This window comes from Perissodus microlepis, chromosome 3 (genome assembly GCF_051167445.1).
Source record: "Perissodus microlepis isolate ML-2025 ecotype Zambia chromosome 3, ASM5116744v1, whole genome shotgun sequence".
Taxonomy (NCBI): Eukaryota; Metazoa; Chordata; class Actinopteri; order Cichliformes; family Cichlidae; genus Perissodus; species Perissodus microlepis.
The window spans coordinates 1,017,501-1,040,328 of NC_140463.1; positions in this window are offsets into that span (position 1 = coordinate 1,017,501).

Sequence of the window (22,828 nt, forward strand, 5' to 3'; positions counted from 1 at the left end):
CGGCGCTTTTTGCCTCTCACCGCGATCTAATTCTGACTGCTCATCACCCTGTTTTTCAAGGCGCCCGCTCTCTTTCCCAGTGGCGCAGTTGGTAATGACACGGGTCTGCAACCCAAACGTCGTGGGTTCGATTCCACCTTAGTCAACATGTTTTTTTCCCTACAAATTAATACACTATCACAGACCAGTAATTCATATTCATCATTTATTACAATTCTGCAAACTTTTAGCATTTTACCAGCTTTTCTAATATGGACCTCACATTCTTGTTAACACTCCATGGCACAAATACTCTTCCCTTTAGGCTCTGTGTATGTGTGTGTGTATCAATATTTCTCCCATTTTAAAGTATTACTCCTCCATAATTGTATTTCTGTTAAATCAAAGTACTTTTACTACATCTTAGTACTTCTGCTCAATCATAGTATTTCTGCTTTTTATAGGAATTGTGCTTAATATTGTATTTCTGCTAAATTATAGTATTTCTGCCATTTTATAGCATTTGTGCTAAAAAAAATAGTATTTCTACTGAATGTAGTATTTATGCTTAATCATACTATTTCTATATATTTCTGCCAGGTCCCCAGGCAGCCAATCCTCTGTGAGGACTGAGACATTCAAATTCACAAATCAGGGCCTGCACGGCTTCCCAACCAGCCAATCATATATGTGGGCTGAGGCATTCAAAACTCACAGCTGGTTGACTGACTAAGAAACATGCTGTTAACAGCCGCAGTTCACTTGCTGCTGCTGTGTGTGTGTGTGTGTGTGTGTGTGTGACAGAGAGAGAGAGAGAGAGAGAGAGAGAGAGACCCTCTTTAGGGCAGCATCTCATTGTTGGAAAAAAATATAATATATTCAGACTGGTTGACTGGCATAGACCCTCCGTGTGTCTCTCTCTCTGTGCATTTGTGTATACATATTTGATTTTGTGTGTATCTGTTGGCTGTTCCTTCTTGTTTTTTAAATTTATTTTTATTTCTTTATTTTTTTTTCACAGGTGAACAACAATTAGTTTTGAGGGAACTTAACCATGTTCCGTTTTTTTTTCAGCTTGTCATCTTACTTTTCCAGTATTTTCACTTAAGTTATTACTATTCTGCTCAATCATAGTATTTGTTCTAAATCATTGTTATTATGCTATATTGTAGTATTTCTGCTAAATCATACTATTTCTACTATATTATATTTTTCTTTCTAAATATAGCATTTCTGCTATATAATTGTATTTCTGCTATGTTATAATATTTGTGCTCAACCAGAGTATTTGTGCTAAAACATAGTATTAATTTAAAATTACAATATTCATAGTTCATCACAGTGTCTCTGGTAAATCACAGTATTTCTGCTCTGTTGTACTATTTTTCTAAATCATAGTGTTTCTGTAATGTTTAAGTATTTTTGGCTAAATATATTCTTTCTGTTATCTTATACTATTTCTCCTAAATTCTTGTATTTTTGAGAAGTTATCATGTTTCTGGTAAGTTACAATATTTCTGCTAAGTTCTGCTATGCTATTGCATTTCTGCCAAGTATTATGTTTCCTCTAAGATATTGCAGTTCTGCTGAGTTATTACATTTTAGCAAAGTTCCTTTGCTTCTGCAAAGTTTTTACAATTTCTGCAACTTTTCAGCCTTTTCAGCTAGTTTTTGCAGACAGCTTCAGCTTTAAAGCATCCACACTGCATTTTCGCAGGAAATGCAAATTTTTCTAGTTCTTTATCTTTTATTCTTGGTGCTTCCGTACACTTTTCGCCGTGGAACTACTTCCACAATTTTCAGCCGATTTTCGCCGTTCAAATTTTAAACTATTCTGCTATTTTTGCTAATGCCGGCTATATCTTTTGGTATTTTTCACTATTATACTTTTTAAAATATTCCACTTTTTTCCTTTAATTTGTCCCATTGAAATGAATGGGAAACTTCCGCAATTCTGCTAAAACTTTCTTGTTTTTGCAACTTAACTACTTCCTCATATTTTCACGTAGAACAACCATTCAAACTTTAAAATGTTCACAAATTATTGGGCTATTCAGGTATAAATCAGCTTTTTCAAATCTTTTACCGTTTTACTTTTATGCCTCTTAAAGTTTTGAGTTGCAAAATTTTGATTTTTCACAAAATACATGCGTTGTTATGGTTGCTATGCACTTGGCTTCCAGTGTGCCACTCTAGGTTTAGCAGTCTTCTCTTCATGTCCGAACAACTGTTTGCTACTTGCTCAATTTTCACTCAACTTCCACAAATTATACATCAAAATGTAGGTATTTTTGCTGGCTTTCAGAAAATGTCACCATCATTGTTGTGAGATTTATAGAATTTTCACAAATCTCCTCAGACCAACACAAAGTCTCAAAACTCTCCATAGAAAGTCAATGGAGAGTTTGTTCAAAATCACCACTGGATTTCTGTAATGAGAGGCATATTCGAATCGTCATATCTTCTTAACGAAGCGAAGTTCAAACATGAGGCTTGTCCCCGTATATCTTCAGACACTCCTGACGCTCACAATTCAAGAATGTTTTTCTCACCTATTACCGTTCTGAAATGAGTTGGACTTGTTTGAGGGTAGGAAATTCGTCCTTCGCTCAGATTTCTTCAGATTTCAAACTCTGGAAATGAACCACTTTTTTCTCTCGTCATATCTTTTTCATGGATTTCCACAGAGACCTGAAAATTTCCATGATTGTTCACCAAAGCCTGCTGTCTCTTACGGTGAAAGAATGATATTGATGCTCCAAATAGATTTAGAGTTAGAAAGCGTTGTTTGAGGGCAAGTCAAGGCAGTTTTTGCTTTGCTCTACTCAGTTATGGTGCATTAGAAGTCAAATATCTTTAATAATTCATATTTTAATGATAAATTGTCAACACTGGAAGATTCCCCCATCTCTTCTGAACAAAACGGTGTAAGAATGACCGTTCTAGCCCCTACGATTAGGAAATTATGGTCATTTGTTTGAGGGGAGTCGTCATTATGAGAAATAGACTGCAAAAATCCTGTGTCTCTCTGTGCTGCCTGCACCTGTTTTGGCGGGAAAAAGTGCACAGGCTCTCTGATTGGTGGATTCAAATTCAGCAGCTCCCAGCCTGCTTGACTGAGCTAGAAACTTGCTTCTCTCTCCCTCTGTGTGTGTGTGTGTGTGTGTGTGTGTGTGTGTGTGTGTGTGTGTGTGTGTGTGTGTGTGTGTGTGACAGAGAGAGAGAGAGAGAGCCTTTTTATGGGATGATCTCATTGTAAGATTCAAATTCAATATATTAAGACTGGTTGACTGAATTGGACCTTGTGTGTGTGTGTGTGTGTGCGCGCGTGTGTGTGTGTGTGTGTGTGTGTGTGTGTGTGTGTGTGTGTGTGACAGAGAGAGAGAGAGAGAGAGCCTTTTTATGGGATGATCTCATTGTAAGATTCAAATTCAATATATTTAGACTGGTTGACTGAATTGGATCTTGTGTGTGTGTGTGTGTGTGTGTGTGTGTGTGTGTGTGTGTGTGTGTGTGTGTGTGTGTGTGTGAGAGAGAGAGAGAGAGAGAGAGAGAGAGAGCCTTTTTATGGGATGATCTCATTGTAAAGATTTAAATTCAGTATATTTAGACTGGTTGACTGAGTTGGATCTTTTGTGTGTTTCTCTCTGTGCATGTGTGCTTCCTTGTGTGTACATATTTGTGATTGTGTGGCTGTTATATATTTTTTTGCTGATTTTTTTCATTTAACAAGTATATTTGAGGGACCCTTAGCATGTTCAGCATTTTTTCAGCTGTCCATTTTGCTTTTCCAATTTTTCTGTTTAAGTTATTACTATTGTGCTAAATCATACTATTTCTGCTATTTTATAAGATTTGTGCCAAATGTAGTATTTCTGATTAATTATAATTTTTCTACCAAATCATAGTACGGTATTTTTGCTTTTTATAGAATTTTTATAGGATATTTATATTGCTTAATATAGTATTTCTGCTTTTTATAGGATTTGTGCTTAATATAGTATTTCTGCTAAATTATAGTATTTCTTCTTTTTATAGTATTTGTGCTAAAACATAGTATTTCTTCTAAATGTAGTATTTATGCTTAATCATACTATTTCTATATATTTCTACCAGGTCCCCAGGCAGCCAATCCTCTGTGAGGACTGAGACATTCAAATTTTCAAATCAGGGCCTGCACGGCTTCCCAGCCAATCATATATGTGGGCTGAGGCATTCAAATTTGCATATTGGGGCCTTCATGGCTTCTAAGCCAGCCAATCATATCTGACGGCTGAGGAATTCAAATCCACAAATCAGGGCCTGCACGGCTTCCCAGCCAGCCAATCATATATGTGGGCTGAGGCATTCAAATTTGCATATTGGGGAATTCGTGGCTTCTAAGTCAACAAGTCATCCATGTCATATATCTCTAAAAATTCATATTTTAATGATAAATTGTCAACACTTGAAGATTCCCCATCTCTTCTGAACAAAACGGTGTAAGAATGACCGTTCTAGCCCCTACGGTTAGGAAATTATGGTCATTTGTTTGAGGGGAGTCGTCACTCTGAGAAATAGACTGCAAAAATCCTGTGTCTCTCTCTGTGCTGCGTGCACCTGTTTTGGCGGGAAAAAGTGCACAGCCTCTCTGATTGGTGGATTCAAATTCAGCAGCTCCCAGGCAGCTTGACTGAGCTAGAAACTTACTTCTCTCACCCTTTTTTCAGCTGTCCATTTTGCTTTTCCAATTTTTCTGTTTAAGTTATTACTATTGTGCTAAATCATACTATTTCTGCTATTTTATAAGATTTGTGCCAAATATAGTATTTCTGATTAATTATAATTTTTCTACCAAATCATAGTTCAGTATTTTTGCTTTTTATAAGATTTTTATAGGATATTTATATTGCTTAATATAGTATTTCTGCTTTTTATAGGATTTGTGCTTAATATAGTATTTCTGCTAAATTATAGTATTTCTGCTTTTTATAGTATTTGTGCTAAAACATAGTATTTCTACTAAATGTAGTATTTATGCTTAATCATACTATTTCTGCTTTTTATAGGATTTGTGCTTAATATAGTATTTCTGCTTTTTATAGGATTTGTGCTTAATATAGTATTTCTGCTAAATATAGTATTTATGCTTAATCATACTATTTCTATATATTTCTGCCAGGCAGCCAATCCTCTGTGAGGACTCAGACATTCAAATGCACATATCAGGGCCTGCACGGCTTCCCAGCCAGCCAATCATATCTGAGGTCTGCCGTTTCTTCTCTCGTCATATCTCAGCGACAGATGTACAGAGAGCAATGAAAATCGCGGTCAAAGTACACCAAAGTCCGCTGATTCACCCAGTCCAAGAATTATGCTTCTAGTCCACCTAGTGTTTGAGTTACACAATGTTTTGTAACTCCAAAAAAACGGCGATTTTCGCCTCTCACCGCGATCTAATTCTGACTGCTCATCACCCTGTTTTTCAAGGCGCCCTCTCTCTTTCCCAGTGGCGCAGTTGGTAATGACACGGGTCTGCAACCCAAACGTCGTGGGTTCGATTCCACCTTAGTCAACATGTTTTTTTTCCCTACAAGTTAATACACTATCACAGACCAGTAATTCATATTCATCATTTATAACAATTCTGCAAACTTTTATGATTTTACCAGCTTTTCTAATATGGACCTCACATTCTTGTTAACACTCCATGGCACAAATACTCTTCCCTTTAGGCTCTGTGTATGTGTGTGTGTGTATCAATATTTCTCCCATTTTAAAGTATTACTCCTCCATAATTGTATTTCTGTTAAATCAAAGTACTTTTACTACATCTTAGTACTTCTGCTCAATCATAGTATTTCTGCTAAATCATAGTATTTCTGCTACTTTTTGGTACTTGTGCTAAATACAGTATTTCTGCTAAATCATACTATTTCTACTATATTATATTTTTCTTTCTAAATATAGCATTTCTGCTATATAATAGTATTTCTGCTATCTTATAATATTTGTGCTAAACCAGAGTATTTGTGCTGAATCATAGTATTTCTGCCAAATGATAGTATTTCTGCTAAACCAGAGTATTTGTGCTAAAACATAGTATTAATTTAAAATTACAATATTCATAGTTCATCACAGTGTCTCTGGTAAATCACAGTATTTCTGCTATGTTGTACTATTTTTCTAAATCATAGTGTTTCTGTAATGTTTAAGTATTTTTGGCTAAATATATTCTTTCTGTTATCTTATACTATTTCTCCTAAATTCTTGTATTTTTGAGAAGTTATCATGTTTCTGGTAAGTTACAATATTTCTGCTAAGTTCTGCTATGCTATTGCATTTCTGCCAAGTATTATGTTTCCTCTAAGATATTGCAGTTCTGCTGAGTTATTACATTTTAGCAAAGTTCCTTTGCTTCTGCAAAGTTTTTACAATTTCTGCAACTTTTCACCCTTTTCAGCTAGTTTTTGCAGACAGCTTCAGCTTTAAAGCATCCACACTGCATTTTCGCAGGAAATGCAAATTTTTCTAGTTATTCTTGGTGCTTCCGTACACTTTTCGCCGTGGAACTACTTCCACAATTTTCAGCCGATTTTCACCGTTCAAATTTTAAACTATTCTGCTATTTTTGCTAATGCCGGCTATATCTTTTGGTATTTTTCACTATTATACTTTTTAAAATATTCCACTTTTTTCCTTTAATTTGTCCCATTGAAATGAATGGGAAACTTCCGCAATTCTGCTAAAACTTTCTTGTTTTTGCAACTTAACTACTTCCTCATATTTTCACGTAGAACAACCATTCAAACTTTAAAATGTTCACAAATTATTGGGCTATTCAGGTATAAATCAGCTTTTTCAAATCTTTTACCGTTTTACTTTTATGCCTCTTAAAGTTTTGAGTTGCAAAATTTAGATTTTTCACAAAATACATGCGTTGTTATGGTTGCTATGCACTTGGCTTCCAGTGTGCCACTCTAGGTTTCGCAGTCTTCTCTTCATGTCCGAACAACTGTTTGCTACTTGCTCAATTTTCACTCAACTTCCACAAATTATACATCAAAATGTAGGTATTTTTGCTGGCTTTCAGAAAATGTCACTATCATTGTTGTGGGATTTATAGAATTTTGGCAAATCTCCTCAGACCAACACAAAGTCTCAAAACTCTCCATAGAAAGTCAATGGAGAGTTTGTTCAAAATCACCGCTGGATTTCTGTAATGAGAGGCATATTCGAATCGTCATATCTCCTTAACGAAGCGAAGTTCAAACATGAGGCTTGTCCCCGTATATCTTCAGACACTCCTGACGCTCACAATTCAAGAATGTTTTTCTCACCTATTACCGTTCTGAAATGAGTTAGACTTGTTTGAGGGTAGGAAATTCGTCCTTCGCTCAGATTTCTTCAGATTTCAAACTCTGGAAATGAGCCACTTTTTTCTCTCGTCATATCTTTTTGATGGATTTCCACAGAGACCTGAAAATTTCCATGACTGTTCACCAAAGCCTGCTGTCTCTTACGGTGAAAGAATGATATCGATACTCCAAATAGATTTAGAGTTACAAAGCGTTGTTTGAGGGCAGGTCAAGGCAGTTTTTGCTTCGCTCTACTCAGTTATGGTGCATTAGAAGTCAAATATCTTTAATAATTCATATTTTAATGATAAATTGTCAACACTGGAAGATTCCCCCATCTCTTCTGAACAAAACGGTGTAAGAATGACCGTTCTAGCCCCTACGGTTAGGAAATTATGGTCATTTGTTTGAGGGGAGTCGTCACTATGAGAAATAGACTGCAAAAGTCCTGTGTCTCTCTGTGCTGCATGCACCTGTTTTGGCGGGAAAAAGTGCACAGGCTCTCTGATTGGTGGATTCAAATTCAGCAGCTCCCAGTCTTTGACCTAGAAACATACTCCTCTCTCCCTGTGTGTGTGTGTGAGTGTGTGTGTGTGTGTGTGTGTGTGAGTGTGAGTGTGTGTGTGTGTGTGTGTGTGTGTGTGAGAGAGAGACAGAGAGAGAGAGAGAGAGAGAGAGAGAGCGAGCCTTTTTATGGGATCATCTCATTGTAAGATTCAAATTCAATATATTTAGACTGCTTGACTGAAGTGGATCTTGTGTGTGTGTGTGTGTGTGTGTGTGTGTGTGTGTGTGTGTGTGTGTGACAGAGAGAGAGAGAGAGAGATAGAGCCTTTTTATGGGATGATCTCATTGTAAGATTCAAATTCAATATGTTTAGACTGCTTGACTGAATTGGATCTTGTGTGTGTGTGTGTGTGTGTGTGTGTGTGTGTGTGTGTGTGTGTGACAGAGAGAGAGAGAGAGAGAGAGAGCCTTTTTATGGGATCATCTCATTGTAAGATTCAAATTCAATATATTTAGACTGCTTGACTGAATTGGATCTTGTGTGTGTGTGTGTGTGTGTGTGTGTGACAGAGAGAGAGAGAGAGAGAGAGCCTTTTTATGGGATGATCTCATTGTAAGATTCAAATTCAATATATTTAGACTGGTTGCCTGAATTGGATCTTGTGTGTGTGTGTGTGTGTGTGTGTGTGTGTGTGTGACAGAGAGAGAGAGAGAGTGAGAGAGACTTTTTATGGGATGATCTCATTGTAAGATTCAAATTCAATATATTAAGACTGGTTGACTGAATTGGATCTTGTGTTCGTGTGTGTGTGTGTGTGTGTGTGTGTGTGTGTGACAGAGAGAGAGAGAGAGAGAGAGAGCCTTTTTATGGGATGATCTCATTGTAAGATTCAAATTCAATATATTTAGACTGGTTGACTGAATTGGATCTTGTGTGTGTGTGTGTGTGTGTGTGTGTGTGTGTGTGTGACAGAGAGAGAGAGAGAGAGAGAGAGAGAGAGAGCCTTTTTATGGGATGATCTCATTGTAAGATTTAAATTCAATATATTAAGACTGGTTGACTGAATTGGATCTTGTGTGTGTGTCTCTCTGTGCATGTGTGTTTGCATGTGTGTCCATATTTGTGATTCTGTGGCTGTTATATTTTTTTTGCCCATTTTTTTCATTTAACAAGTATATTTTAGGGACCCTCAGCATGTTCAGCATTTTTTCAGCTGTCCATTTTCATTTTCCAATTTTTCTGTTTAAGTTATCACTATTGTGCTAAATCATACTATTTCTCCTATTTTATAAGGTTTGTGTTAATTTAGTATTTCTGCCAAATATAGTATTTCTTATTAATTATAGTTTTTCTACCAAATCATAGTACAGTATTTTTGCCTTTTATAGGATTTTTATAGGATATTTATATTGCTTAATATAGTATTTTTGCTTTTTATTGGATTTGTGCTTAATATAGTATTTCTACTTTTTATAGGATTTGTGCTTAATATAGTATTTCTGCTTTTTATAGGATTTGTGCTTAATATAGTATTTCTGCTTTTTATAGGATTTGTGCTTAATATAGTATTTCTGCTAAATGTAGTATTTATGCTTAATCATACTATTTCTATATATTTCTGCCAGGCAGCCAATCCTCTGTGAGGACTCAGACATTCAAATGCACATATCAGGGCCTGCACGGCTTCCCAGCCAGCCAATCATATCTGAGGTCTGCCGTTTCTTCTCTCGTCATATCTCAGCGACGGATGTACAAAGAGCAATGAAAATCGCGGTCAAAGTACACCAAAGTCCGCTGATTCAGCCAGTACAAGAATTATGCTTTTAGCCCACCTAGTTTTTGAGTTACACAACGTTTTGTAACTCCAAAAAACGGCATTTTTCGCCTCTCACCGCGATCTAATTCTGACTGCTCATCACCCTGTTTTTCAAGGCGCCCGCTCTCTTTCCCAGTGGCGCAGTTGGTAATGACACGGGTCTGCAACCCAAACGTCGTGGGTTCGATTCCACCTTAGTCAACATGTTTTTTTCCCTACAAATTAATACACTATCACAGACCAGTAATTCATATTCATCATTTATTACAATTCTGCAAACTTTTAGCATTTTACCAGCTTTTCTAATATGGACCTCACATTCTTGTTAACACTCCATGGCACAAATACTCTTCTCTTTAGGCTCTGTGTATGTGTGTGTGTATCAATATTTCTCCCATTTTAAAGTATTACTCCTCCATAATTGTATTTCTCTTAAATCAAAGTACCTTTACTACATCTTAGTACTTCTGCTCAATCATAGTATTTCTGCTAAATCATAGTATTTCTGCTACTTTTTGGTACTTGTGCTAAATACAGTATTTCTGCTAAATCATACAATTTCTACTATATTATATTTTTCTTTCTAAATATAACATTTCTGCTATATAATTGTATTTCTGCTATGTTATAATATTTGTGCTAAACCAGAGTATTTGTGCTAAAACATAGTATTTCTGCCAAATGATAGTATTTCTGTCAAATTATTGGATCTTTTGTGTGTTTCTCTCTGTGCATGTGTGCTTCCTTGTGTGTACATATTTGTGATTGTGTGGCTGTTATATATTTTTTTGCTGATTTTTTTCATTTAACAAGTATATTTGAGGGACCCTTAGCATGTTCAGCATTTTTTCAGCTGTCCATTTTGCTTTTCCAATTTTTCTGTTTAAGTTATTACTATTGTGCTAAATCATACTTTTTCTGCTATTTTATAAGATTTGTGCCAAATATAGTATTCCTGATTAATTATAATTTTTCTACCAAATCATAGTACAGTATTTTTGCTTTTTATAGGATTTTTATAGGATATTTATATTGCTTAATATAGTATTTCTGCTTTTTATAGGATTTGTGCTTAATATAGTATTTCTGCTAAATTATAGTATTTCTTCTTTTTATAGTATTTGTGCTAAAACATAGTATTTCTACTAAATGTAGTATTTATGCTTAATCATACTATTTCTATATATTTCTACCAGGTCCCCAGGCAGCCAATCCTCTGTGAGGACTGAGACATTCAAATTTTCAAATCAGGGCCTGCACGGCTTCCCAGCCAATCATATATGTGGGCTGAGGCATTCAAATTTGCATATTGGGGCCTTCATCGCTTCTAAGCCAGCCAATCATATCTGAGGGCTGAGGAATTCAAATCCACAAATCAGGGCCTGCACGGCTTCCCAGCCAGCCAATCATATATGTGGGCTGAGGCAACCAAATTTGCATATTGGGGAATTCGTGGCTTCTAAGTCAACAAGTCATCCATGTCATATATCTCTAAAAATTCATATTTTAATGATAAATTGTCAACACTTGAAGATTCCCCCATCTCTTCTGAACAAAACGGTGTAAGAATGACCGTTCTAGCCCCTACGGTTAGGAAATTATGGTCATTTGTTTGAGGGGAGTCGTCACTATGAGAAATAGACTGCAAAAATCCTGCACGGCTTCCCAGCCAGCCAATCATATCTGAGGTCTGCCGTTTCTTCTCTCGTCATATCTCAGCGACAGATGTACAGAGAGCAATGAAAATCGCGGTCAAAGTACACCAAAGTCCACTGATTCAGCCAGTACAAGAATTATGCTTCTAGTCCACCTAGTTTTTGAGTTACACAACGTTTTGTAACTCCAAAAAACGGCGCTTTTTGCCTCTCACCGCGATCTAATTCTGACTGCTCATCACCCTGTTTTTCAAGGCGCCCGCTCTCTTTCCCAGTGGCGCAGTTGGTAATGACACGGGTCTCCAAACCAAAGGTCGTGGGTTCGATTCCACCTTAGTCAACAAGTTTTTTCCCTACAAATTAATACACTATCACAGACCAGTAATTCATATTCATCATTTATTACAATTCTGCAAACTTTTAGCATTTTACCAGCTTTTCTAATATGGACCTCACATTCTTGTTAACACTCCATGGCACAAATACTCTTCCCTTTAGGCTCTGTGTATGTGTGTGTGTATCAATATTTCTCCCATTTTAAAGTATTACTCCTCCATAATTGTATTTCTGTTAAATCAAAGTACTTTTACTACATCTTAGTACTTCTGCTCAATCATAGTATTCTGCTTTTTATAGGATTTGTGCTTAATATAGTATTTCTGCTAAATTATAGTATTTCTACCATTTTATAGCACTTGTGCTAAAAAAAATAGTATTTCTACTGAATGTAGTATTTATGCTTAACCATACTATTTCTATATATTTCTGCCAGGTCCCCAGGCAGCCAATCCTCTGTGAGGACTGAGACATTCAAATTCACAAATCAGGGCCTGCACGGCTTCCCAACCAGCCAATCATATATGTGGGCTGAGGCATTCAAAACTCACAGCTGGTTGACTGACTAAGAAACATGCTGTTAACAGCCCCAGTTCACTTGCTGCTGCTGTGTGTGTGTGTGTGTGTGTGTGTGTGTGTGTGTGTGTGTGTGTGTGTGTGTGACAGAGAGAGAGAGAGAGAGAGAGAGACCCTCTTTAGGGCAGCATCTCATTGTTGGAAAAAAATATAATATATTCAGACTGGTTGACTGGCATAGACCCTCCGTGTGTCTCTCTCTCTGTGCATTTGTGTATACATATTTGATTTTGTGTGTATCTGTTGGCTGTTCCTTCTTGTTTTTTAAATTTATTTTTATTTCTTTATTTTTTTTTCACAGGTGAACAACAATTAGTTTTGAGGGAACTTAACCATGTTCCGTTTTTTTTTCAGCTTGTCATCTTACTTTTCCAGTATTTTCACTTAAGTTATTACTATTCTGCTCAATCATAGTATTTGTTCTAAATCATTGTTATTATGCTATATTGTAGTATTTCTGCTAAATCATACTATTTCTACTATATTATATTTTTCTTTCTAAATATAGCATTTCTGCTATATAATTGTATTTCTGCTATGTTATAATATTTGTGCTCAACCAGAGTATTTGTGCTAAAACATAGTATTAATTTAAAATGACAACATTCATAGTTCATCACAGTGTCTCTGGTAAATCACAGTATTTCTGCTCTGTTGTACTATTTTTCTAAATCATAGTGTTTCTGTAATGCTTTAGTATTTTTGGCTAAATATATTCTTTCTGTTATCTCATACTATTTCTCCTAAATTCTTGTATTTTTGAGAAGTTACCATGTTTCTGGTAAGTTACAATATTTCTGCTAAGTTCTGCTATGCTATTGTATTTCTGCCAAGTATTATGTTTCCTCTAAGATATTGCAGTTCTGCTAAGTTATTCCATTTTCGCAAAGTTCCTTTGCTTCTGCAAAGTTTTTACAATTTCTGCAACTTTTCAGCTTTTTCAGCTACTTTTTGCATACAGCTTCAGCTTTAAAGCATCCACACTGCATTTTCGCAGGAAATGCAAATTTTTCTAGTTATTCTAGTTGCCACTTTTTTCAGCTTTTTGGCACTTAACTACTTCCACAATTTTCAGCCGATTTTCACCGTTCAAATTTTCAACTATTCTGCTATTTCTGCTAATTCCGGCTATGACTTTTGCTATTTTTTGCTATTATACTTTTTAAAATATTAAGCTTTTTCCTTTAATTTGTCCCATTGAAATGAATGGAAAACTTCCAAAATTCTGCCAAAACTTACTCTTTTTTGAAACTTAACTACTTACTCATACTTTCGCCTAGAACAACCATTCAAACTTTAAAATGTTCACAAATTATTGGGCTATTCATGTATGATTCAGCTTTTTCATATCTGTTACGGTTTTCATCTTATCCCTCTTTAAGTTTTCAGTTGCAAAATTGTGATTTTTCACAAAATACATGCGTTGTTATGGTTGCTATGCACTTGGCTTCCAGTGTGCCACTCTAGGTTTCGCAGTCTTCTCTTCATGTCCGAACAACTGTTTGCTACTTGCTCAATTTTCACTCAACTTCCACAAATTATACATCAAAACGTAGGTATTTTTGCTGGCTTTCAGAAAATGTCACTATCATTGTTGTGGGATTTATAGAATTTTGGCAAATCTCCTCAGACCAACACAAAGTCGCAAAACTCTCCATAGAAAGTCAATGGAGAGTTTGTTCAAAATCACCGCTGGATTTCTGTAATGAGAGGCATTTTCGAATCGTCATATCTCCTTAACGAAGCGAAGTTAAGACATAAGGCTTGTCCTGGAATATCTTCAGACACTCCTGACGCTCACAATTCAAGAATTGTTTTCTCACCTATTACCATTTGGCCATGAATTACGTTTGTTTGAGGGTAGGAAATTTGTCCTTTGCTCAGATTTCTTCAGCTTTCAAACTCTGGAAATGAACCACTTTTTTCTCTCGTCATATCTTTTTGATAGATTTCCACAAAGACCTGAAAATTTCCATGATTGTTCACCAAAGCCTGCTGTCTCTTACGGTGTAAGAATGATATCGATACTCCAAATAGATTTAGAGTTACAAAGCGTTGTTTGAGGGCAGGTCAAGGCAGTTTTTCCTTCGCCTCTACTCACTTATGGTGCATTACAAGTCAAATATCTTTAATAATTCATATTTTAATGATAAATTGTCAACACTTGAAGATTCCCCAATCTCTTCTGAACAAAACGGTGTAAGAATGACCGTTCTAGCCCCTACCGTTAGGAAATTATGGTCATTTGTTTGAGGGGAGTCGTCATTATGAGAAATAGACTGCAAAAATCCTGTGTCTCTCTCTGCTGCGTGCACCTGTTTTGGCGGGAAAAAGTGCACAGGCTCTCTGATTGGTGGATTCAAATTTAGCAGCTCCCAGCCTGCTTGACTGAAAACTTGCTTCTCTCTCCCTGTGTGTGTGTGTGTGTGTGTGTGTGTGTGTGTGTGTGTGTGTGTGTGTGTTTAGTGAGAGAGAGAGAACCCTACCCTTATTTGGCAGCATGTCATTGTAGGATTTAAATTGAATATAGTTAGACTGGTTGACTGGATTAGAGCCTGTGTTTGTGTGTCCCTCTGTGCATTTGTGTTTCAATATGCGTCCATATTTGTAATTTTGTAAGTTATTACTATTCTGCTAAATCATAGTATTTCTGCTACTTTTCGGTACTTGTGCTAAATACAGTATTTCTGCTAAATCATACTATTTCTGCTTTTCATAGGATTTGTGCCTAATATAGTATTTCTGCTAAATTATAGTATTTCTGCTTTTTATACTATTAATATAGTATTTCTGCTAAATTATAGTATTTCTGCTTTTTATACTATTTGTGCTAAAACATAGTATTTCTACTAAATGTAGTATTTATGCTTTATCATACTATTTCTGCTTTTTATAGGATTTGTGCCTAATATAGTATTTATGCTTTTTATAGGATTTGTGCTTAATATAGTTTTTCTGCTTTTTATAGTATTTGTGCTTAATATAGTATTTCTGCTAAATTATAGTATTTCTGCTTTTTATAGTATTTGTGCTAAAACATAGTATTTCTACTAAATGTAGTATTTATGCTTAATCATACTATTTCTGATATTTTATAAGATTTGTGCTAAATATAGTATTCCTGCCAAATAGAGTATTTCTGATTAATTATAGTTTTTCTACCAAATCATAGTACAGTATTTTTGCTTTTTATAGGATTTTTATAGGACATTTATATTGCTTAATATACTATTTCTGCTTTTTATAGGATTTGTGCTTAATATAGTATTTCTGCTAAATATAGTATTTATGCTTAATCATACTATTTCTATATATTTCTGCCAGGTCCCCAGGCAGCAAATCCTCTGTGAGGACTGAGACATTCAAATTTTCAAATCAGGGCCTGCACGGCTTCCCAGCCAATCATATATGTGGGCTGAGGCATTCAAATTTGCATATTGGGGCCTTCATCGCTTCTAAGCCAGCCAATCATATCTGAGGGCTGAGGAATTCAAATCCACAAATCAGGGCCTGCACGGCTTCCCAGCCAGCCAATCATATATGTGGGCTGAGGCATTCAAATTTGCATATTGGGGAATTCGTGGCTTCTAAGCCAACAAGTCATCCATGTCATATATCTCTAAAAATTCATATTTTAATGATAAATTGTCAACACTTGAAGATTCCCCCATCTCTTCTGAACAAAACGGTGTAAGAATGACCGTTCTAGCCCCTACCGTTAGGAAATTATGGTCATTTGTTTGAGGGGAGTCGTCACTATGAGAAATAGACTGCAAAAATCCTGTGTCTCTCTGTGCTGCGTGCACCTGTTTTGGCGGGAAAAAGTGCACAGCCTCTCTGATTGGTGGATTCAAATTCAGCAGCTCCCAGCCTGCTTGACTGAGCTAGAAACTTACTTCTCTCACCCTTTTTCCAGCTGTCCATTTTGCTTTTCCAATTTTTCTGTTTAAGTTATTACTATTGTCCTAAATCATACTATTTCTGCTATTTTATAAGATTTGTGCCAAATATAGTATTTCTGATTAATTATAATTTTTCTACCAAATCATAGTACAGTATTTTTGCTTTTTATAGGATTTTTATAGGATATTTATACTGCTTAATATAGTATTTCTGCTTTTTATAGGATTTGTGCTTAATATAGTATTTCTGCTAAATTATAGTATTTCTTCTTTTTATAGTATTTGTGCTAAAACATAGTATTTCTACTAAATGTAGTATTTATGCTTAATCATACTATTTCTGCTTTTTATAGGATTTGTGCCTAATATAGTATTTCTGCTTTTTATAGGATTTGTGCTTAATATAGTAATTTTTAAATAAAATCAATCATGCTCATATAAAAAACCCCAGAGGCCTCGGCTGCATTTTGGCTGTGGGCCCTGAATTATTCCCTTAAAAATCTTTAAACACACTGTCGATGTAAACACAAACTGCCTGCTAGAATAAAATGTTGCTTTCACTTATGAGGTTTTTGTTTAGCTGTTCACTGATGCTTGTTTCTCTTTGGTTGATGAGCTCTGAGTTCTGAACCTGGTTAGTGAACTAAATCAACCGAAGAATGTGAGAGTGCCACACCTTCATGTGCTGATTTCAAAATATGTCGTCTGACTACTCAGACTGGCTCAGAGTGAACAAACTGATCACAGCTTGTCTTTTAGACTTCAATAACCATAAAAGAGGTCAAAGATTATCGACCAGCTGATAACATCAACTTGCTGAGGTCTAAGGCAGCGAGCGGGCTCATGGAGTCTGCGTCTCTGATACAGGCAGGAGCCTTAGTGACCTAGGGAGCTTGGAAAGAAAACCGTCTGGACTTCTTTAGGTTGCTTCTTGAAGAAGCGTCTCGGATGACAGGTGAAACGTCTTCAAGCAACCTGAAGAAGTCCAGATGTGATGTCTGTCTCACTTCAGACCTGATTTAAATTCAGCTTTTTCAGATCACACCTTCTTGTGCTCACTCCACATACAGAAACATGTGTCATCTGACTGCTCACACCGAGTCAGAGTCAGAGTAAAGTTCACATACACACAATGTTGGGGTTGTCAATGAAGAAAAGTAATATATTACTTTTGTACTGTTCTTAAAAGTAATGCAGTATCTTTATCAATTACTTGTTGACGACAGTACTTTCCCCCGAACCCACCTTGCTGAGCCTGGTAGCGTACACTCACTCCCCCCCCACCCCCCACCCCCCATGGTTCGATATTTTGGTGTCACGGTTCGATATTTTTTCGATACAAAGAAATGTTCATGCCTTTTTAATTTGTCATTTATTAAAATTATAAATATATATTTTAACTCAAAAGTACAGTTTTTAAATTTAATGTTGCTGAAACAACAAAATAATAAAAAAATAAATAAATCTATCAGATTGAGAAATCACTCATCTTTGAAAAGAGAGTTTATTACAGAGAAATGGCTCTTTCCAAAATAAAAGCTATACTATACGCTTCTTCTGGGCTATATCCTCAGCAGCATATTAAACATATCAGGTCCCCATAAGGGGAATCATGTGCTAACTGCAGGCTGAATGACTCGGGTAAAGTTTGTAGCATGCGTGCTTGTTGTTTTTGTCTGCTTCCACTTGTCTTTGCACTAGGATGATGTCGGCATAAATGTGCAATCATATTTGTTGTGTTCCCACTAGTGCGCTCAGCGTTAATCTCGTTGAAATGACATTAATGCCATAACGCGGCAAATCTCCGTTAACGAGTTACAGCGGATCGCCCCATGCATGGGGCTGGACGGCGTCAACACCTTAACGAGCTAACTGTGCTAACGCACTAATTCCCACCAATGTAAATGAGCATTGGTGGCACATCCGACATACTGTTTTACTTTTGTCCATGACGCGCTTACCATCAGGGTCATGCTTCACATGAAAACCAAAATAGTTCCAAACGCTGAATCTGAATGAAGGTGGGGGAGGTTCAATTTCGGGTAGCATTGAGGCAGTTGCCATGTTGCAACGAGCTTAATTTCTGTCTTGCTAGCTTGCGCTACGCTCAGTGGATCTGCACTCGACAGTGCAGCCTAGGCGGAGTAGTCAAACGCAGATCCACTGAGCACTCAACACAGACAGCATCGTCAGAAGAAAAGTTGATAAAATAAATTAAAAATTTTGTATTGTTCGATACATATGCGTACCGAACCGAAAGCGCTGTATCGAACGGTTCAATATCGATACGAGTATTGTTGCACCCCTACTAATAAGATGAGTCAGCTGTCTTGGCTATGATGTTTTTAAATCATGGTTTTTCATGGCACAGAAGATTAGAGATGATTGGCCAACACAGTCTGGCTCGTAACTCATCAAACAGAGAACCTCTGTGAACTACCTTTGAACAACATGGAAACCAACAGGAAGAGAGGAGGCATTTTAACGGGATTAATGCTGACAGCACAAATGTTTTATGAATTTTACTGTCTATGTTCTATGTATCACATGGCTATAAAAAGTTTTTTTGAGAAAATCTGTTTTGACTCTAGTTTTTATGTGCTGAATTTTATGGTAAGTAGAAATCTTAACCAAAACGTTAATGGTAATATAACCCTTGTAATTGGTTTTGACACAATTTTTGGTAACCTCAACTTTACACATTGGTCAATTTAACCCAATTTTCGGATAGTTATCCTTACCCAGTGCACTGGGTCAAACCAGTAAACCAACCCTGTTAAGTTGAAACAACCCAGTTCTGGCACGGTCCATATTTGACCCAGCGTTGGGTTACAAATTGGGTGTTTTTTAACCCAGCATTTTTTAGGGTGTAAGTTTACTGGACATTATGGAAAATGCTGGACACCCTCTGCAAATGGTCATAAACAACCAACAGGAGTCTGTTCAGTGACAGGTTGCTTCTCCCAATGTGCAGGACCAACAGACTTAAACTCACATAGCAAAATTGGGATGGCATGCATCTGGCCCCCACAATGTGCTTACACATGGCCCAAAAACTGGATAAAGTGTACACTCACAAACTGTCAAACTTGCATTTGAAACACTGGCTACCATGGCAGCATAGTATTGCAACATGGCATTTGGGTCTTCTAACTAAAATAAGAAAACAGGAACATAAACAGTGCCATCATTGCCAGACCTGGCCCACATCTGGTTGACATACACTTTGTCATGACACCAGTCAGTCAGATGTGCCAGCTTGATGCCAGATCTGGGCTAGACCTGTCTTCTATGAGCCTGGGCCACATGAACCAAAACACAATCAGGCCAAATATGGCATGCCATCACATAGACAGTGGCATCTATACCAGGCCTGGCCAATACCTGGATGACATACCACTTACCATGCCAGAAGTCAGCCAGCAGTGCTGGCTTGATACCAGATCTGGACCAGACTAGCTTGCTATGTGGGAAAACTCCTTTGTCCCATACGCCATCAAACTGTCTGTGAAGGTTCTCAGTTATCCAGGTCATCGTAGTCTAAGGAACTTGGAAAGAAAAGCCTCTGGACTTCTTTAGACTGCTTGAAGACGCATAAACTCAGCTACTTACAACATTTCGAAACACCACCGGGCAGAACATGTTCCCTCTAAGCCTGAAGGGAAAAAGAAGGAACTCACACATAAAGGAAGCACTTGAAAGATGCGGTTATCCAAATTGGGTGTTTATAAAGTCAGCAAAGAGGCACAGAAAAGAAGATCAGACACCAGCGAGGGAAGATAAGAAAGACAGACGCAACAACATTGTCATCCCCTATGTAGCCGGTGTATCAGAGAAACTCAGGAGAGTTTTTTCCAAGCACGACATCCCAGCAACACACTCAGACAAAAACTGGTTCACCCCAAAGACAAAACTCCTAAACACAGACTTAACAATGTGGTGTTTGCTGTACAGTGCAGCGAGGAATGCCCAGACCTCTACATTGGAGAGACCAAACAGCCACTTCACAAGCGCATGGCACAACATAGAAGAGCCACCTCCACGGGACAAGGCTCAGCAGTTCATCTGCATCTAAAAGACAAAGGTCACTCTTTGAGGATGCCAATGTTCACATTTTGGACAGAGAGGACAGATGGTTTGAAAGAGGAGTGAAAGAAGCCATCTATGTCCACTGTGAGCGACCATCTTTGAACAGAGGCGGTGGTTTACGACACCAGCTGTCTGCCATCTATAATCCAGTTTTCAGATCCTTCCCAGACGCCTTAACGCCCACTCACACCCTGGGCCATCTGACCCCAGGAAATCACATGATTGGGTGGGGCCAGGTTTCACAATGAGCTCACCTGAAACCCTGGCTGATTGTGACCTACACCCGTTTTCACACCTTGGCTCATGTGATTAGGTAGAGGATCATTAGGGGGTCCTTTGTCCCTCTTTGTGGGGATACTCCCACTGGGTTTAAATCTGTGACTCTCCACCATTTGACCTTAGAACTGAAGAAGCTTCTCAGATGAGAGGTGAAACGTCTTCAAGCAACTTAAAGAAGTCCAGACGCTTTTCTTTCCAAGCTCCTTAGATGCCATCACACTCTATAATTCCTCGTTGGAGGGGAGGGGGAGGGGAAACATGAGGACATAGGAGGGCAGGAACAACTGAGCTGTAGTGCTTTTTTCAATATGCAATATTTTTATATTTGACTGCAATAATCACTGTGCAATCGACTCACAATAGCTGAAATGTGGAATTCACTGGTACTCTTATTTATCCCTATTTAATATTCTATATTTATATGTGTGTATATATGTATATATGGTGTATTCATGCTCATATCCCTACTCTCTCATTTCTCTTTATTTGGTATTCCAGCTCTGTAACATGTAACTTCTATTAGTGTTGTGCTACTGGAAACTGAATTTCCCACTCGAGGGATTAGTAAAGTTTTATCTAATCTCTAATCTATCTCTATAACTCAGCATGTGCTCCTTGAAAGTGACTCATAACAGACCTGTAGAAGCTTCACCCTCTTCCTTTATATCCCAAACTACTCAATTCCTCCGCTCAAAAGCAGGATTTAACAAAAACATTTTAAAGATCTGTAAATTAAATTGACATTTTGTTGAATTTTGTTAATAGACTCATTGTTCTGTAAAGAACTTTCATTGAAAATCTTTAAACAGAGAAATCTGGCCGTGTAAACACAAACTGTTTGCCAGAATAAATTGTTCTTTGACCTCTGATCTGTTTGTTCAGCTGCTGCGGACACTGAGAAGATTTATTTCTTTCTGTTTGAGGAGTAAAGAGTTTTGAACATGGTTAGTGAACTAAATCACCTGAAGAGTGTGAGAAGGCCACACCTTCATGTGATCATTTCAAAATATGCCGTCTGACTGCTCAGACTGGCTAAGATAACAAACAGACCACACCTGAGCTTCATTCTGTCACGGTTCTGGGTCCGTGACAGAATGTGACTATCCATAGCTCAGTCGCTGCCACAATCAGATTTTCTGCAAGCTTTGTTACAGTCCATAACCCAGTCAGTAGTTCAGTTAGTGGAGGAATCATTAGCGTTGTCATGTGCTAAGTCAGCCACTCATCTTCACCCTCAGCCAGGGGTCCCAATTGCCTCTGGCCCTGCATCTGCTCCAGCTGGAGGGCCCGAGTCGCCCGTCTAGCCTCAGGTGTTGTCAGCTGGAGGGCCCGAGTCGCCCGTCCAGCCTCAAGTTTCGTCTGCTGGGGGTTCGGGAGAACCCAGCCAGCCTCAAGTTTTGTCTGCTGGGGGTTCGGGAGAACCCAGCCAGCGTCCTGCCTCGTTGGCTGGAGGGCCTGGGGAGCCCGTCCAGCCTCAAGTGTTGTCAGCTGGAGGGCCCGAGTCGCCCGTCCAGCCTCAAGTGTCGTCAGCTGGAGGGTCCGAGGAGCCCACCCAGCACCACGCCTCGTTAGCTGAGGGTCATGGAGGACCCAGCCAGCACATCCTCACATCTGCTGACGGTCCGGGGAAGTCTGTTCAGCCGTCACCTGCTGACTCATCCCCCGCGACTTCTACATCATCGCCTGCAGCATTCACATCATCGCCTGCAGCATCATCGCCCGCAGCATTCACATCATCGCCTGCAGCATCATCGCCTACAGCATCAACGCCTACAGCATTCACATCACTGCCTGCAGCATCACCACCTGCAGCCGTCCCGCTGCCGTCAGGTTCCGCAGCCGTGTCTTCATCCACGCCTGGCCCAGCCTCCGTGTCTTCATCCATCTACTCTGGTGCTCCTTGTTTTTTGTTTGGTCTCTGTCCCTCCATCCTGGGCCCCCTCCACCCGCCCTGGCCTGGTGCTTTGTTGTGCTGTTTTGTTTCGGGCTGTCGGGAGCCAGCCCTTAGAGGGGGGGTACTGTCACGGTTCTGGGTCCGTTGAACCTAGTAATTTGAGTTTATTATCTTTTGGTTTACTTTTGCATCATGGATTATTCAATTCAATTCAATTTTATTTATATAGCGCCAAATCACAACAAAAGTCGCCTCAAGGCGCTTCATAGATAGAGAAAAACCCAACAATCATATGACCCCCTATGAGCAAGCACTTTGGCGACAGTGGGAAGGAAAAACTCCCTTTTAACAGGAAGAAACCTCCGGCAGAACCAGGCTCAGGGAGGGGCGGCCATCTGCTGCGACCGGTTGGGGTGAGAGAAGGAAGACAGGATAAAAGACATGCTGTGGAAGAGAG